The sequence below is a fragment of the Nycticebus coucang genome, chromosome 19 (genome assembly GCF_027406575.1).
Source record: "Nycticebus coucang isolate mNycCou1 chromosome 19, mNycCou1.pri, whole genome shotgun sequence".
NCBI classification, from domain to species: Eukaryota; Metazoa; Chordata; class Mammalia; order Primates; family Lorisidae; genus Nycticebus; species Nycticebus coucang.
The window spans coordinates 29,457,296-29,470,033 of NC_069798.1; the positions used below are offsets into that span (position 1 = coordinate 29,457,296).

The following is a 12,738-nucleotide window of genomic DNA, read 5'->3' on the forward strand; positions in this document are numbered from 1 at the left end:
GTACTCCCCTTAGGAAGTATGCCAGCGCCTAGTCCATCCTTCAAAGCCATTTGGAACTCTTTTTCTGGAATGGCCATCAGAGCTGTTGTTGTACAAGGTCTGACAATTAAGTTCATGAACTCATGCTAGAAAAAGTGCTACATACCTCATTGGTGAATATCACTACAGTCACCTTCAAAGTGATCCCCTTGGCCATATGGTGACCATGATGATATTCAGCAATGAGGGATGTACCACTTTTTCTAGAATGAGTTCACAACTTGTAGGACCTGCAATCATTCCTTTCTTTTCCAGTCTTTGCTTTCCAGCATTATCTCACCAGGACTTTATCATTCTGCTCAAAGTCACTTTCTCCCCTACACTTCCTACCATCATTCTGTGATATTCCAATATTCACATGGTTGCCATCGCTAAAGAGTTTTTGTCTTCCTTACTTCACTCCAGATGTTATTCAGACCTTGCTATCATCTATGGCAGTTTCATTGATTCTAGTATCCCACTATTATACCTCAGCCTCTTCCTCTTCATTTTTTTCATGTTCTCACATTTCCCACATACACTATATCAAGGAATGTTATTAAATATGTTTGCTTTGTTGTTTTATATTATTTTATTTTACCCTAAAGAGATACGTAAATCTTTTCTTTTCTCCTCATTTTTCTTTTCTTTCTTTTCTTTTTTTTTTTATTAAATCATAGCTGTGTACATTAATGCGATCATGGGGGCACCATACACAGGTTTTATATACCATTTTACATATTTTCATTACATTGGTTAACATAGCCTTCCTGGCATTTTCTTAGTTATTGTGTTAAGACATTTATATTCTACATTTACTAAGTTTCATGTGTACCCTTGTAAGATGCACCGTAGGTGTAATCCCACCAATTACCCTCCCTACGCCCATCCTCCCCCCTCCCTCTCCTCCCTCTCCCCCCTTACCATATTCTTAGGTTATGACTGGGTTATAGCTTTCATATGAAAGCCATAAATTAGTTTCATACTAGGGCTGAGTACGTTGGATACTTTTTATTTCATTCTTGAGATACTTTACTAAGAAGAATATGTTCCAGCTCCATCCATGTAAACATGAAAGAGGTAAAGTCTCCATCTTTCTTTAAGGCTGCATAATGTTCCATGGTGTACATACACCGCAATTTATTAATCCTTTCGTGGATCGATGGCCACTTGGGCTTTTTCTGTGATTTAGCAATTATGAATTGGGCTGCAATAAACATTTTGGTACAAATATCTTTGTTATAATGTGATTTTTGGTCTTCTAGTAGAAGAATTATAGGATTGAATGGCAGGTCTATTTTTAGATCTCTAACTGTTCTCCAAACATCTTTCCAAAAGGAATGTATTAATTTGCATTTCCACCAGTTTAGCTGGATACAGGATCCTGGGTTGAAAATTATTTTGTTTTAGGAGATTAAAAGTCGATGACCACCCCTTCTGGCTTGAAAGGTTTCAGCAGAGAGATCTGCAATCATTGTAATATTCTTCCCTTTGTAGGTTATGTTTTTCTTATGTCTGGCTGCTTTCAGAATTTTCTCCTTCATATTAACTTTAGTGAAGTTAATTATGATGTGCTTGGAGAATGTCTTATTCCGGTTGAGTCATGCTGGGGTTCTGAAACTATCTGCTATCTGAATTTCAGAACTCTTGGCGTGTCTGGAAAATTCTCTTTCCTTATTTCATGGAGAAGAGCCTCTGTGCTTTGTGAAGCCACTTCATCGCTTTCAGTGTTTCCAATGAGGCAGATATTAACCTTCTTCAATATATCCCAGAACTCTCTGAGAGAATGATCTGTTTTGCTCTCCATTTCTCTTCCTCTTTTAGAGTTTGAGAGCATTCAAAAGCTTTTTCTTCAATGTCAGAAATCCTTTCTTCTGCTTGCTCCACTCTGTTACTGAGAGATTCTACTGTGTTTTTCAGATCTTTGAGGGCTGCCAATTCTTGCTTCAATGTGTCAAAATCTTTGGTGGTTTTGTCTTTAAATTTGTTGAATTCTTGAGACAACTTTTGAATTGTTCCTTGAATTTCTAATTACAATTTTTGAATTGCTCCTCGAATTTCTAATTCCAACTTTTCCGCCATTCTATTAATCTTGTTTGTAATCCAAATTCTGAAATTGATTTCTGACATCAATTTCAGCCATCAATTTCAGCCATCTGTTTATGAATGGGATCTTCAGTTACATCTGCCATATCCTTCCTTGGGGGGGTTGATCTCCTCTGGTTATTTATGTTACCAGAGTTTTTCTGCTGATTCTGCCCCTCCCCCCCCATGATTATTTTACACTATTTGACTGAATTAGTGGATAAAGAAAAGTTGGGTTCAGGGCTCCAGGAGTAGTGATTAACCAGCCCTTTGCCCAAAACCTGGGACTGGTGTCTGTACCTTTTTCCCTGGAGCTTTGCTGAGGACCCGGACAGTGCTACAGCCTGAGAAACTGGGGATCTGCTTGGTGAGGTGGGGCTAAGTGGCTCTGTCTTGTTTTCACCTGGTCTCTGTCCAACCCTAGTGAAACAGTTACTCTGGGTTGAAGTCTCAGCTGTGGATAAATATCAGCAATTAAGTCACCATGACCTCCACAGGCAACAATTGGAAATGAAAAATCAAACCTTCCTACAACCACACTCCCAGGGCATCACTTGGATAGTCCTCAGGTGATTGGCTCAGTTCAAAAGGTCCAAATCCATTGTCTCAGTTAGCATGTGTCTCAGGTGGGAGAGTTTAAAAAGGTCTCTGGCAACTAGATCTCAGGGATCTGCTGACAACTCAGATATGACTTGCTCCGGTGCTCCGTGAGGTCAGGAGGACCCACCCAGCAAATAAATTCATCTGGGAAGGTTGATGTCTCCTTCCCCAGCTTGCACTTCTGTCACACCCAGTCACTGATAACCCCGCAGGGCTGTGACCCAGTTGCCTCCAATGAGCAGATACTCCAGGGGTTTGCACCTGCCTGAATCACAAGGCAATCTATGTCTCCTCAGCCAGGCCGCTGCTGTCTCCCACTATCTGACGGGGGAGGTGAGGCCTAACAACCTCGGATGCTTGATGGAGGCTGGGCTGTTCACTCAGTTCCAGCCCCTCCCCTGATTGATGTTACTGACTGAACAACTTTGTGGTATTTGTTTCTGTCCCAGCTAAATTCCCCTTCAGAAGAGAAGCTGTTTTGAGTTCACAGAACCTGCGCCTCAGGCCCTGTCTTTGCTGCTGCCCGGTAGTTTGTATTTGCAGCACAGTTGGCTGTCAGTTCTAGCCTCCTGCCCTCCTTTGTCTAGGCTGATGATCCCCAGAGGGCCAGGTGAGTCTTTGGCTCAGTAAAGCGGTCCTCTGGGTCAGCCCCACCCTGGGATTCAGCCAGCACTGCACATGTGTTTTCTAGTCCCCGTGCTCCACCTAGGCCAGTACCGCCTCAAGCAAACCCTTTACTTATGGGGGCCTGTGTTTCCATCCCAGATCTGTTACGCTGGTGGTTGCCACCTGAGAAGATGCCTGGCCTCCTCTGGTTGCCCAGAGAGACGGGGGTGTGACTCCAGAATATCCAGTGGTGAGCCCTGTTGTTGCCAAAAACAGCTGCTGCTCTGCGCCTTGGGGCACCACTGCTCCCGTGTGGTTCCCTCTCAGCTGACCGTCCTCTCCTCACTCCCGTGCCACAGAATCAGCACTGGCCAGCAGCAGTCCATGCCCTGTCCACATTTCTCAAGAAAACACCCAAGAATCTGGACTCCTGGGGGGCAGGCCTTCAGACCTCAGAGTGAGAGTGGAGGGGAGTGCTGGGAGCTCGGATTTGCAGGTAGAGAATATATACAGTATTACACAGTTTTATGCCTGGCAGGAAAGTGCCATGGCACCCTAGTAGGGGAAGTAGGTCCAGTTTTTAGAGTGTCTCTCCCATGGAGTATAATGGGAGGACTTTTGAACTCTGCTCGTTTGTTTATGGGGTACTCCGAGCCATTCCCATGGGTGAGGGAACTCCTGTCCACTTGGTGATGGATTTTGTATGTTTTGTTTGTATCCTTGGGATCTCAGCTTGCCTCAGCAGGGTTGATGTGCATTCTTCAACCTTCTCGCTTGTTACGTTCTAATCTGCCAGTTTACTTGCTAAATTTCTGTCCTTTAACTTTTCTTTTGGACGGGAGCCTCTGTGGAAAGCTGGCTTCAGTCAGCCATCTTGTCTCCTCCCCCCTCCTCTTTTTTCTTAAAGCCTTTAAGTCCCTATTGCTTTACTTTCTTCCCTGGAAACTTCTTGTACCAATTGGTTGACCTAAACTACTCCTTATCAACATAATTTACTTCCCATGACCTCCAGGCTGCTACACCATCTCACTAAAATTCAAACTCTAGAACAAGCTCTCAGGCTGCTTTCTCTGCTTTTACATCTGTGCACCTGAGCCATGCTACAAACTTATGATTTCTAATTCTGTCAGGCCGTCAGCTTTTCAGGACAGTCCTTTCCTTGTTGTTTCTAGTTTGAATTCCCTTATACATAATCCAAGCCTTCATCCTCAATACTTACTTCTTTCACTAGAAGGTGTTTTATCTTTCTCTTTACCGAGAAAATTGAAATTGTATAATACCATATACATCCTCAACTCTCTGTCAACCTCAACAGTCCTAAACGCAATCAGCCAACTAGCAAAAAGCTAGAGTTATTGATCAATACTTTTCAATTCTAGAAATATTACTTTCTTGAAATATTTCCTCAGATGTCCCATAAGCATCTCAAACTATGTACCTTTAATTTCCTGCATTCTCCCTCAAACCTCCTCTGTATTCTTACCCACCCAAAATTTTAGCAATCATTCTTGACTTCCTTCTCTCTTATTTTTCACATCAAGTTCTGTCAATTTAAAATTGTAAAAATTTTAAAAACTGTGTCTTCCTTTCCATTCCTAATGCCACTTCTCTATTTGATCTTTCACCAGAGTGATCTCAGCAGCCTTCCAACTCATCCAGTTTCTTGCAGTCCATTTTTAAAATGATGCCAGGGTAATTTTTCAAAAATACAAGTTGGATTATGTCTTTTTTCTCTGTACACCCTTTCAGTGACTCCACCTTGCTCACAAAATAAGTTCAAGCTCCTTGAAATGGAAAGCAAAACCTTTCATGATCTGACCTGCTGCCATCTCACTTTGTTTCTTCCTACCACATACCTAGAAATGATGCTATTATAATACTAAACTGCTTATTTTGCCCAAAATTAGATTGGGGTGTATTTGTTAATACTATTTTCTTTCACTCATGACATCCTTCCATTTTTCCTTATCCCTCTTTCCCCCACTTTTTATCCAAGATTTAGTTTGAATACTTCAGGCATCTCCCTTCTAAAAATACACAGTAAGACAATTAAGGTACCCTACCTGGGTGTTATTTTAGCATCCTGTGTATTCCTAAATTACTGCAGTTAGCATATGGTATTAAAAATTGTTTCCACCACTGAAATCACTTTAAGAATAGGAACCAAGTCTTGCTCATGTATACCCTGTTCCCAGCATATATAAGAAGTACTTAATAAATGTTTGTATTCCCTTGTTGCCCACCCAGCTCCATGGCACATATCAAGCCCATAAAGTAAATGCCTCAGTGAATATCTGATGAATATATAAATGAATGATTGTGAATGATTGGGCAATTTATAGGACAAGAATAAGGAAAGCAGAATTTGAGACAACTGAGGTTTTTCATGAGTGACTGAAGGGATGACGTTTTAAGTGAGAATGGAAACAGATGGAGGAAGTAATTTGGAGATAAAGATTATGCATTGCTTTAGCATGAGGTAGAGTGGGAGACAGCGCAAGACATCTCTTTACAGCTTTTCGTCAGATACTTTATCAGTTCCTAGAGGATTCTATTTAGAAATCATAATTGAAGATATATAGGTGTGACAAGGATCATCAAGAAAGTGCTAAGAGAGAAGAGAAGGACAGAGACAGAATCTTTTGTGATGTGTGCATTTAAGAGGAAGAAAACAGAGTTCCCTGTAAAAGAATCTGAGTAGAAGCCTCCTTAAACAAGAAACCAATCAGGATAATGGATTGTGAACTCCTAGGGAGAAAAGGTTTGAAGAGAGAAGGCAATTGTTAGGTGGTCTAGTAATAAGCAAGATTGTTTAAAAGAGTAAGGCCTTTTAACTTGTTCTTTAAAAAATATTTCTTGTAGGTATATTAAAATTAGTTTTCTAGACTTTCAGCAGAGTGGGGAACGTAAAAGAGGGAAATGGTGAGAGTTTTTTCTTGCTTATTTTTCAATTATAAAATGCGTGCCTATTGGAAAAAATTAAAATATTCAAAGGTATAGAAGTTAAAAACATTAAAGTCTGCTTCAGCCACCTTATTTGTACTTCTCCTATCTAGTTTGGCATTTATTCATCTAGAACCTTAAGAATACTTTGTTATATTTTTGTTTTTCATAAAAATGAGTTCAAAAATGAGATTATATACACTGTTATTGCAAATTGCTTTTTATAATTTTATTTTAATGTCATAAAGCTTTTCCACATCAGTATAAGAACTATCTCATTCTTTATAATGGCTAAATAATGTTTTTTATGATGGATATGTGCTATAATTTATTCACTCTTCTTGTAAATGATATTTGCCTTCAATTTTTCACTTGTACAAGTGAATTCTGCAGTGCCCGTCTTTGGACAAATACTTTCAGACTGTTGTTCATGTAATTCTGTAGGATAAATTTTAAAAGTAGAATTGCTGGGAAGGAGGTGCAGTTTTATTTTATGTTGACAAATCACCCACAAAAAAGATGATACCGTCTTACCGCTCCTCCAACAGAGGGTAGAGTGCTCTTGTCCTCACACCCTCGCTGACACTTAGTGTTATTATACTTTCCCATTAAAGGGAAGTGTTTTGGGGTTTAGTTCTAGGTTTTTGTTTTTCATGGAAGGTCTAATCTTATTTGAAATCCTAGGAAATAATCCAATTAAGAGAAGGAGTTTATAAGTTATAAGAAAAAAAAAATTAGGGCAGGCCATAGACACAGAGAGCACAGGTCAAAATGGTATGAAGAATACAAATAAAAGGCATGATTTTCCTTTGAGACAGTAGGAGAGGATAATAATGGGTGCATATGGAAATAAATATAAATGGAAGAAAAAAATATTTTTGTATAGTTAGTTTTCTATACTTTAGAAAAATTAGAAGCTGGGTCTCCAATTAACATGGAGGATTACCAGGATGGGATTTTGAATAAAGGTCACAAAAGCATGTGTGGTGGGGCCAGAGACTGCTAGAGCTGCACATCTTGTGCCCTGCACCCAGAGCCCTCCCTGCCTCCTTGCCAAGCCCCCGCCCGGCCAGAGACTGGTAGAGCCCAGCGTCCCACGCCCTGTCCCAGGTGCCCTCTCTGCCTCCGGGCAGCTCAGGGCCAGAGATTGCTAGAGCCGAGTGTCCTGCGCCCTGCCCCTGGCACCCTCCCTGCCTCTGCACCCCACCCCACCTCGCCAGAGACTGCTGGAGCCGTGCACCCCACACCCACTCTTCCTCCACACAATGCCCCCACCAGCCAGAATCATGAGCCGAGTGCTCTCCTTGTCAAAGTTACCAAGCGCAGGACACTGCCAGAATCGTGTGCAGCGTCCCCCACCCTGCTGCTGGATCCATGTGCACTACGCTTCCGGAGCTGCTACTACAGCCAGAACTGCCTGGCTTTGGCAGTGGCAGAGGAGCTGCACAGGATCCAGCAACAATAGAGTGATCCCCCAGGGTCTAATCTTGGAGAGACACCTACCCAACTCCGTGGACTGCCAGAGGAAACCAGAACTCACTCCATAGGGATACCGGTGCTGCAGAGTGGCAGGGGCAAAGGCACGGTGGCTGAGGGAGAAAAGCATTTGCTGACTTGGTACCCTCAGGATTAGACTGAGTCCAAGTGGAATACTTGCCAGTGGCTATTGAGCCCCTGAGGCAGGCAGGCCTCAGCTCCCCCAGCCAGCTAGTATCAGAGGGCAGTGGCTGGGCCTCGGGACATTGACCTTCCTTTGACTCTGACAGGCGCTAAGCCCTAGCACATCTGCTTATTGAAGGGAGCAGGACCGCCGCCCTGTAGGGTTGCCAGTGACTGGGTGTGAAAAAGGAGCAAAGTGGAGAAAGAGGCTCAGCCCCCTGTTCCAACTCTGCTACCTGGGGGACCTTTCTGACTCCATAGAGCACCGGAGTGAGCCAAATCTATGCAGCCAGTAGACCACCTATGCAGCCATCTAGTTGCTGAAGACCTTTCGAACTCTCCCACTTGAGAGTTCCTACTGACAGGGTCAATTGGTTCAGAACCCCTAACCTGGGACAATCACCCAAGAACCCTCTTGGGTGGTATCCTGGTTGTATAGTAATGGGAAGGGTTGATTTTCCTCTTCCAGGTGTTGTCCATGGGGGGTGGGGCGTCTTAATTGCTTGTATTTCTCCACAGCTAAGACTTCACCAGAGTCACTGATCCACCAGGATCAGACAAGAATCAGCTGAATACAAGACAGAGCCACCTAACCCCACTTTCCTCAGCCTCAGACTGTAATACTGTACGGGTCCTTTGCAAAGTTAAAGGAGGAAAAGCTGCAGTCATCAGTCCCAGATTCTTAGCAAAGGGCTGGTCCACAACTCCGGGAACCCCCAATCCAATTTCACCTTACCTGACCACCTAGCCAACAGTGAAAAACAATCATGAGGTGGAATCAGCAGAATTCTGGCAACATGAATAATCAGAGTAGATCAACTCCCCCAAGAAACAATAAAGCAGACACAGCACAAGTTCCCATTCATAAACAAATGGCTGAGATGTCAGAAATGGAGCTCAGAATTTGGATAACAAATAAGATCAACAGAATGGAGGAAAAGATGGAATTAGAATTCAAAGCAGTAATTCAAAAGATGTCTCAAGAATTCAACAAATTCAAAGACAAAATGACCAAAGATTTTGACACATTGAAGCAAGAATTTGCAGTCCTCAAAGATCTGAAAAATACAGTAGAATCCCTCAGTAACAGAATGGAGCAGACAGAAGAAAGGATCTCTGACATTGAAGACAAAGCTTTTGAACATTCCCAAACACTCAAAGAGGAAAAAAAGTGGAGAACAAAAATGGATTATAATCTCAGAGAGCTCTGGGATAATTTGAAGAGATCTAATATTCACCTTATAGGAATACCTGAAGGTGATGAGGTTGCTGCGAAGGATACAGATGCTTTACTTCATGAAATAATCAAAGAGAATTTTCCAGACATGACAAGTGATTCTGAAATTCAGATAGCAGACAGTTTTAGAACACTGGCACAACTCAACCCAAATAAAAATTTTCATAGACACATTATAATTAATTTTGCAAAAGTTAATATGAAGGAGAACATTCTACAAGCTGTAAGACGTAAGAAAACCATAACATACAAGGGGAAGAACATTAGAATGACTACAGATATCTCTGCTGAAACCTTTCAAGCTAGAAGAGGGTGGTCATTGACCTTAACTCACCTTAAACAAAATAACTTTCAACCCAGGATCCTGTATCCAACTAAACTGAGTTTCATCTATGATGGAGAAATTAAATACTTTAATGACATTCACATGTTGAAGAAATTTGCCATAACCAAACCAGCTCTTTAGGATATTCTCAGACCTATCCTCCATAATGAACAACACAATCCTCCACCACCAAAGTAAACTCATTCAGAAACTTTTGATCAAATTCCAACTTCCATAGTTATGAAAGGATTAAAAATGTCCACTGGACTTTTGAAAAACTCGATACCCAAAACTCTGTCTGGCTTATCATTAGTCTAAATTAATGTGAAAGGCTTAAATTGCCCTCTAAAGAAACACAGGTTGGCTGACTGGATACAAAATCTCAGCCCAGATATCAGGTGCATTCAAGAATCTCATCTTACCTTAAAAGATAAATACAGACTCAGGGTGAAGTGATAGTCGTCTATAATTCAGGCAAATGGAAATCAGAAAAAAGCAGGTGTTGCAATTTTATTCACAGATACAATAGGCTTTAAAACAATTAAAGTAAGGGAAGATAATGATGGTTACTTCTTATTTGTTAAGGGTAACACTCAAAATGATGAGATTTCAATTATCAACATTTATGCACCCAACCAGAATGTGCCTCAATTTATAAGAGAAACTCTAACTGACATGAGCAACCTGATTTTCCCCAGCACCATAATTATCGGAGATTTTAACACTCTTTTGGCAGTGTTGGATAGATCCTCAAAAAAGAAGCTAAGCAAAGAAATTTTAGACTTAAACTGAACCATTCAACATTTACATCTAACAGACATCCACAGAACATTTCATCCTAACAAAACTGAATACACATTCTTCTCATCAGCCCATGGATCATCCTCCAAAATTGATCACATCTTAGGTCACAAGTCTAAGCAATTTTAAAATAGAAATAGAAAATTTAAAATAGAAATCATTCCTTGTATTTTCTCGGACCATCATGGAATAAAAGTTGAACTCAATAACAACAGGAATCTGCACACACATACAAAAACATGGAACCTAAATAACCTCATGCTGAAAGATAGCTGGGTCATAGACGAGATCATGAAGGGAATTACCAAATTTTGGGAACAAACAATAATGAAGACATGAAGTATCAGAACCTCTGCGATACTGCAAAGGCAGTCCTAAGAGGAAAATTTATAGCGTTGCAAGCCTTCCTCAAGAGAACGGAAAGAGAGGAGGTCAATAATTTAATGGAACATCTCAAGCAACTGGAAAAGGAAGAACTTTCCAACCCTAAACACAGCAAAAGAAAAGAAATAACTAAAATTAGAGCAGAATTAAATGAAATTGAAAACAAAAGAATCATACAACAGATAAACCAAAGAGTTGGGTTTTTGAAAAGGTCAATAAAATAGATAAGCCTTTGGCTAACCTAAACCAGAAATAGAAGAGTAAAATTCCTAATTTCATCAATCAGAAATGATAAAGGCCAAATAACAATAGACTCCTCAGAAATTCAACAAATCCTTAATGAATACTACGTAAAACTACTCTCCGAAGTATGAAAATCTGAAGGAAATAGATCAATACTTAGAAACATGCCACCCTCCTAGACTTAGCCAGAAAGAAGTGGAAATGTTGAACAAGCCTATAACAAGTTCTGAAATAGCATCAACTATAAGAAATCTCCCCAAATAGAAAAGCCCAGGACCAGATGGCTTCACATCATAATTCTACCAAACTTTTAAAGAGGAACTAGTACCTATATAACCTTTTCCAAAACATAAAAAAAGAAGGAATACTTCCCAACACATTCTATGAAGCAAATATCACCCTGATACTTGGAAACCAGGAAAAGACCCAACAAGAAAAGAAAATTATAGACCAATATCTCTAATGAATATTGATGCAAAAATACTCAATAAAATTCTAGCAAACAGAATCCAACAACACATCAAACAAATTATACATCACGACCAGGTGGGTTTCATCCCAGGGTCCCAAGGATGGTTCAATATACGTAAATCCATAAATATAATACATCACATAAACAAATTAAAGAAACAAAGACCATATGATTCTGTCCATTGATGCAGAAAAAGCTTTTAACAATATCCAGCATCCTTAAGAAAATAGGTATAGTAGGAACATTTCTTAAACTGATAGAGGCCATCTACAGCAAACCCACAGCCAATATTGTATTGAATGGAGTAAAATTGAAATAATTTCCACTCAGATCAGGAACCAGACAAGGATTCAAACTGTCTCCACTGCTTTTTAACATTGTAATGGAAGTCTTAGCCACTGCAATCAGGCAAGAGAAGGCAATCAAGGGGATCCAAGTAGGACCAGAGGAGATCAAACTGTCACTCTTCGCAGATGTTATGATTATATATCTGGAAAACCCTAGGGAATCAACTACAAAACTCCTAGAAGTGATCAAGGAATATAGTAACGTCTCAGGATACAAAATTAACACTCATAAATCTGTAGCCTTTATATATACCAACAATAGTCAAGGAGAAAAAACAATCAAGGACTCTATTCCCTTTACAATAGGCCCAAGAAGATGAAATATCTGGCAGTGTATCTAACTAAGGATGTGAAAGATCTCTATAAAGAGAACTATGAAACTCTGAGAAAAGAAATAGCTGAAGATGTTAACAAATGGAAAAATATACCATGCTTATGGCTGGGAAGAATCAACATTGTTAAAATGTCTATACTACCTAAAGTAATCTACAGATTTATTGTAATCCCTATTAAAGCACTTCTGTCATATTTTAAAGACTTGGAAAAATTACTACTTCGTTTTATGTGGAAACAGAAAAAAACCTCGAACAGCCAAAACATTACTCAGAAATAAAAACAAATTGGGAGGAATCACACTTCCAGACTTCAGGCTATACTATAAATCAATAGTGATCAAAACAGCATCATACTGGCACAAAAATAGAGAGGTAGATGCATGGAACAGAATTGAAGACCAAGAGGTGAACCCAGAGACTTATCGTCATTTGATTTTTGATAAGCCTATTAAAAATATAAATTTGGGGAAAGATTCCCTATTTAATAAATGGTGCTGGATGAGTTGGCTGGCAACTTGTAGAAGACTGAAACTGGACCCACACCTTTCTCCTCTAACAAAAAATTGACTCTCACTGGCTAAAAGACGTAAACTTAAGACATGAAACTATAAATATTCTTAGAGAGAGTGCAGGGGAAACGCTTGAAAAAATTGGCCTGGGAGAATACTCTATGAGGAAGACAC

General features: G+C 40.2%; 1 protein-coding gene across 4 annotated transcripts in view; it reads left to right on the forward strand.

Moving 5' to 3' along the window:
• KIAA1328 (KIAA1328 ortholog) overlaps positions 1 to 12,738 on the forward strand; it is a 399,620-nt gene that overhangs the window by 317,478 nt on the left and 69,404 nt on the right. The window lies entirely within an intron of this gene.